This window comes from Sphaeramia orbicularis, chromosome 16, assembly GCF_902148855.1.
Source record: "Sphaeramia orbicularis chromosome 16, fSphaOr1.1, whole genome shotgun sequence".
Lineage (NCBI taxonomy): Eukaryota > Metazoa > Chordata > Actinopteri > Kurtiformes > Apogonidae > Sphaeramia > Sphaeramia orbicularis.
This window is the reverse complement of record NC_043972.1, coordinates 60,982,229-60,989,437: the sequence shown is the minus strand read 5'-3', so window position 1 is coordinate 60,989,437 and position 7,209 is coordinate 60,982,229.

Genomic DNA, 7,209 nt, shown 5'->3' with positions numbered 1-7,209 from the left:
AATCAACATTTCTATCAGTTTCCTCGAGCCAGGACCACTTGAACTTATTTTTGATTGGTCATATTCACTAATATTTGAAGGCTCACTGAAAATGTTGTGTTAGGTGTATGTGAACACTGGATACATCAGAAGAAAGAACAGAACTTCAACTTTTAAACAGAAAAAAACAATTTTATTCTATATTCATTCGTTCGTGAGATGTAAACATTTGAAGATTTGTCATTTTCAGGAAAAAACTGAATTTTGAGCAAAAAACTGAGAAAATTGTTTTTTTTTTTCAAAGACATTGATTTTTAAGATAAAACTGATTTCCTATTTAAATTTTTGACTCTTATTTACAAACAGTAACACTGTATTCAAAATCACAAAATAAAATAATAATAACAATAATAATAACAAACACCTCTAAGATATCCCATCATTCCACAAAATATTAGGAGATTCCACGCCAAACTTTAGACAAAACATCTTCTAAAGCACCAGGTTCCTTCTAAACTTTACACATTGACATACATCAGTTATGAGTCTTCCACATATTAGTTTAGCTTTTTGATATAAACACTTCAATATTCCTCATTTTCAACGAAAACAAGAAACAAATGCACTAAATACTGTAGATTTCTGGCCTTTCCTTGGCTGCACCACATCCTCCTGTTGGACCACCTGCTGTGTTTGATCTGTAAATAATTAAATTAGAGCCTGATCGATTAATCGGGCCGATTATAGCGTTTCACCAGTTACTCAACATCGGCCATTATGTAGCCGATGTAGCTGATATATTAACTTTTTTTTGCTACGCGGAGACTCTGTCGCTCGCTGCTCCTGTGTGTGTGTGTGTGTGTGTGTGTGTGTGTGTGTGCTGCCCGGAGAATAAGAGGAACTTTAAAGCGAGTTAGTTTCACTTTCACTCCTGCTCGGACAATGGCGCTATCACCCCCCCCACACACAATCAGATAATCATGGAGCAACAACAACACCACCACCCCACTCGCACGCTCTGACAAGGATGGACTGCTTATGCCCCCCACCCCGGCGAAAATCACGGACCGCTACCATGCACTCTGACGAACCCCCGCCCCCCCCCAGCTTAGAAAATCACGGACCTCCCCCATCTTATGAAGTATTCACCCCCCCACACACACCCATGTCTGTGCACTTCCTGTGTCCCTCACAGTTTCATTCTGCAGACAGGCCTGGGTGTTAATAGTGTAGGGGAGACTGGGGACAGTTGGAACGCAGGTCAGTTGTAACTCTTGCAGTTGCTCCAATCAGGAACAACTTAGGACTGACCTAATTCACTCTGCACATGCTCAGTTTAGTCCTTAGTCCACATGGGCAGTTGTAGTGCCGTGAGGCAGACACATCCAAATTTGTGAGTGAAAACATAATTGTGTGTTCAGTCATATTTTTTGCTCTCATTCTTTTTGTGATTGCATAGTTTGCATTTGAAAGTTGGGTCCATTATCTGTGTGAGATAAACACAGATTTATACAACTGTTTATCCATCTGTCCACAATTATCTAATATTAGATTATTATATCCTGTGGAGATCAGTGTTCTTATTTCATATATCGGTCAATATATCGGTTATCGGCCAGTATCGGATATCGGCTTTTTTTAGCCCCCAGTTTCGGTATTGGCATCGGCCCCAAAAACCCCATATCGGTCGAGCTCTAAATTATATGGACATCTACTTATTTATCTGTTTATGAATATATGTATTTATTTATTTCCTATTAAAGCCAAATCCAACAGTGTCTTCCCTGTGTCCTGCTGACATTCTACAGCTGAATCTGTTCTGTGTCCTCAGTCTGAATCTGAACTCACACTGTCTAACAGATGAACACTAGCTGTCCTTTGTCTTGTCTCACATCTGGTTGTCTGTCTTCTCCTTGAATGTCCACCATAAATGTCTCTTTTCTCTACCTGCTGTCTGTCATTGTCTCCGTGCTGCTCCATGCCCCCCCCCCCCGTCGTCCTCATCCTGTTGGACCCGAGCACATCCGTGTTTCCTGTGTTCCGTGTCCGTCTCCCTCACCTTCTATTTCTCCGTTACTGTCTCAAAATGGTTTGTCTGTAGCTCCATCATATATTGAATTGTCACACTCTGTCTCCGTAATTATCTTTAAGGCTTTTGAAACTGCGTGCAGTTCCTGCACAGTCTGCATTTCCTCATTCAGAGTGACTGGCGCTGTATGCATCGCTATGGGATACGGTGATTCGAAAACTACAACTATAACAGTGAAAACACGGATTGATGGAAAATCTCGTCATTGGCGAAGAAAGAGTTAATTTACCGGAACATATGCTCAGTTTTCGGGAAAAAACTGATTTCCGGCAAAAAACGGAAAACTTTCATCACTAATAAGTGTACGGCGTAACTGTGAGCTTAGGGATAAAAGAAAAAAAAAACATCGGAATTTCGGTAAGGGGGCGCTAGCTGAAAGTATGATGACGCAGCGCCCCTGTTCCCCAGTTAAGAAAAACCCCTGGACACTTTATATTGATGGTAATATATTCAGCAAAATACATTTTAGTTGCAAGTTCGCCACCAAAGGTGTGACGGTTTAGCTCTTTTTTTATATCCAGAAATGTTGTTTACATTGTTAAAGACACTTTCCTGAGTTTTTTTTTTTTTTCAACTGGCATAGACACCTTATATTGATCAAAATATTTTAATTTGCCTTAAAAAGGTTCTGTTTAGAAATAAAGCCATTCATTGTTCAACATCAGCGTTTTCTCCTTTGTGTGTGCATGTTGGAGTGTGTGCACTAGTTGTGAATGTAATGCTAACAGGTAGGCTATCATTAGCACTACTACAGCTACTAATCTGCAGGGCTACTTCAATTAAAGAGGGCAAAAAAATCTACTTGAGTGCCGTTATTACATAATGAACCATATTATTACATTTTCCTGAAAATAAAAATGTGTCAAGTGCATTTTGTAATAAATTTCTCAAATTGTAATAACTTACTACATAATGCGAAAAAATTTACTACATAATGCACTGAGGCATTTTATTACAAAATGCGTCAGTTTATTACATAATGCGGCTTTATTACAAGATGACGTGACATTTTTATTACATTTTGAACTTTTATTACATAATGCGGCTCTACAGGGGCGATCATCCGGGACTCAGGCGGAGAGAGCTGGTCAAACAAAGGTGGTTTTAGGGTCAGTTTGGGTGAATTTGGGGGATTTTTCAGTCCTAACTTCTGATTAGTCCATGTGCATTCTGGATCAGATCTACAAAGACACTAAACACTGAGGAACAGGAAGAAAAGAGTTCAGACTGGACTGAATTTAACCCTTTCATGCATAGTGGTCACTACAGTGGACAGCTATTCTACTGCTGTTCTCTTGTATATTAATGGAATTTGTTTTTGTTTTATATCAGCCAACACAGTGGACACTTAAGCATCATCCCATCCACTGCAATTCAGACAATTACTGTAACGTTGCTGTTCTTGATAAAACTAATCTGCAGTGACATGTCTGAGTGTAAATCAATTGCTTGTTATTGTTATTGTACTGTAATTAACAGTTGTTGGGTTTGTTTTTTTCAAACAAAAATTTTTCTTTTTTTTTTGCATATTATCTCCATGGAGTGAGTAGTAACCAGTATTAGAATATGTTAAAATGTAAGAAAACATCAGTTTAGCAGCATTAAAAATGTTTTTATGTCATAGTTTTCTCACAATATATCAATAAACACATGTTTCTTTGCTTCAGAAATTAAATACATAGTGTCCAGCTGAGTGGACATTTTTGGAACTCTATGAAAAATTTGTTTCATAAGAAAAATTTCAATCACATTGCCTTTTTCATGCCTAAAAAGGAATAAAAACACTCATGAAAAACATCTTGATTAAGGTTCTCATAATTCATGCATGAAAGGGTTAATACAAACATGTCAGGTTGTTCATATTTGTTCATGTTATTCACATTTTATTGTTACAGGATAGATTGGAAATGTAAATATTTTCGTAATTTAATGTTGTTTTTTGCACTAAAACAAAGACAAAAAAATTAAGTTGTTAATTCTAGATTTGTTTGGCTTAATTCAAGATTTTTTTACTTAACTGAAGTGGGGTTTTTTTTTTTTTTTTTTGCTTAATTCAAGTTTTTTTTTTTTACTAAACTGAAGATTTTTTTAGGCTTAATTCAAGACTTTTTGCTAAATTTGAGATTTTTTTTTTGGCTTAATTGAAGATTTTTTTTTTTTTTTTTTGGCTTAATTTTAGATGTTTTCCTTAATTCAAGCCAATTTTTTTTTTTTTTTTTGCTGAATTCAGTTCAAAAGTGTGGAATTTTTGCACTTTATAAATTCATCCCAGGGGCCGGATTGGAACCTTTGGCATTTGGCCCCCGGGCCACATCTTTGACACCCGTGGTGTAACCCCTGCCTTGTCCCCCCAGTAACAAGTCCACAATCTCTGCAATGTCCTAAAGGATTTGGACCAAACTGTCCCTTTAGTTTGACATTTTCAGTTTGACTTGAACATTTTGTTTTGTTCATTCTTCATTTGACACACCGTATGAGTTCTAATATTTGGCTTCTATTCAAATGAATTGAATTCATCCAAATCCCTTTCATTCAGTAAACACTTGAATTCATCATTTGGTGTCCACCGTCCACTGAAGCCACACACTCCACACTCTGAATCCAGGCAGCCTGCAATGATTTTGGAAGTCCACCAGATGTCCCCATTAAGCCACACACCAACACAGTGTCCACACAGTGTCCACACACTCAGGGGAATGGGCCACACACCTCATGAGGCCTCATTTGTCCATCACTAACGCTGAGCCGTCCACAGTGTATCCTCCTTCCACCACTGGTAGCCCCAGTGGAAAAGCTCCGGCACCTCACAAGTGGTTCAGAAAATGGATGAATGGATATTTAGCAGAAATAATTCCACATCTATCCACTACCCTTTACTGAAATCATCCAAACATTTGCACTTTGACGACAGTTCAACAGGTTTGGCTGTAAAATGATTGGATTTCTAAGTCAGTTTAGTCAACACAGATAATTCTATCAAAATGAACGTTTGCTGTTAGTTATCCAGGTTTTTGAAAACTAAGACCAAACTGAAGTTACAGTGAAACTGTGTTGAAAACTTCAGAAGGTCTCTGTACTGAAACAGTGGGCTCTGTTCCATGCTGAGTCAGCCCAAAAGTGTCCAGAGTGTTCTTCAGGTCTGGAGTCCCTTTGTTCTGAACGCTGTCAACATGGATGTTAAAATCAACAACAATAATTCTACAGTCAAAACCAACACAGATCATAGACAGCAGTTCATGAAAATCATCGTAAAAGTCTGCACAGTATTTTTTTTTGGGGGGGGTCATGAATATTAAAAGCATGCCTCTGGACGATGCCTTCAGCTGTACAGCCACATATTCAAAAGAAGGGAAACTTCCCACAGATAGCTGCTGACACTGATATGATTCTGTGAGTAAGACTGCACCTCCCCCTCCTCTTCTGTTTATTCTAGGCTCACTGATAAAACTGAAGGGGGGTGGGGGGTGGGCAGGGGCGGACCTACTAGGGTGGCATAGGGGGGCAAATTCCACCTTAAAACAAAGCCTTGCCACCCTGGCTGCCACCCCAGCTGGCAACTCGGAAATCAAGAAACAGTTCTAACAAATCGGACATTTGTGAGTACAAAGCTCTGATGTCTGAGTTCATTGAATGCAGCACGAGGTGACGACAGCTCCTAGAGCTTTGATTTGAACCCGAGTGGCGCGAAGTGAGGACGGAGCGCCAAGAACAGAAGGCAGCAGTACGAAAGGACAAAGGGAACAACTCATTTACTACATCAGATTTCTTCTTATCCCGGTACTGGAACAAAATTCCAATATTCCGGCTTCATAGTCGCCGACCGTAGCGTTGGAAAAACCTCAGTCCTGTTCACCCACGTTGGTAAGATAAAAGCCTGGGGTCAGTCTATATCGAACAATAGAATACACAAACTTATGGGTATCATGTCCCTCCCAGAAACAAGCATGCCTCTCAAAATAAAGTCTAAAATGTATACTATCACCTGTAATGTTCATATTTTTCCACAGACATCCCATTTCGAAAACCATATGAGCCGTACGCTGGGGTCACACAGGCCAAATTTCACGTCGGTTCCGTTGACAATGGCTGTAGCCGAATTTCTGATCACGATATTCAGCGAGGGGTGCTGAAATGAGTTACTGAAATTTTACCTTTATGCAAATCATAATCACCAAATAACCAATCTGTTCAGTTTATGGTGCTAACGTAAGCAAATAAGTCAACTGAATTTATTTAGAAAAGATGGCGGTGCTCAGGAAATTGGACTGACTGTGTGTGGAGATCATATCTGATTAAAGCCATGACAGAAAAGAGATGATCAAGTATAGCTGTACTCAGCAGTGAATCAAAACGCACTAAAGCTTTGGATCTGGACACATTTGTAAAGCGTTTCACTGAGCAACACGGAAATGGTGGAATTCAGCTGTTGTAGGTGTGACAACTTTGTTATTTTCAGTGGTCTGCCTTTAATCGGCTAAAATGATGACCATTTATGAGAATGTCTAAGAAATACTGTTTTGGTTTTGTTTGGGGAAAAAAATGGATGCAAGCCTTTAAGGGGCTAAAATGTAAGTATAAGAAATGTACAGCTTTGTTTTTTGTTTAAAAAATGTACGTAATTATTTCAACTACGAAGGAATGAGCAGGGAGAACATGTTGTGAGTAAAGATGAAACGTAATGATCAGTAACTTGTTGGAGTTCACATGTATTTCCACACAATGCATTTATGGACACTGTCATACAGTTCTGTCCAGAGATCTTCTCAGGTACTTTTTTATTCAATAGTGTGTTTTGGACCAGCGCGGTCTCAGATGCTACACCCCTGAAAATTTCCTGCCCCTCCCTTGCCACCCCAGGAATATTTTTCTAGATCCGCCCTTGGCTCAGAGTCAAAGGATTCAAAGGAGTTTTATTTGTCATTCCATCACAAAGAAGAGAACGAAACTGGTTTCTGAGGACCTGTATTTGTCATATCAATAAATAAATAACTAATAAATAAATGAATACATTAACCTGTTTAACTCTGACCATATTTTCAGGTAAAAACCCCTAAACAGACAAACCCAAAGTAAATGAAGAAGGACTTCACAATAATAAGGTTCATCTGGATGTTCTTGGTGTCTGTGGACGTTTACAGACC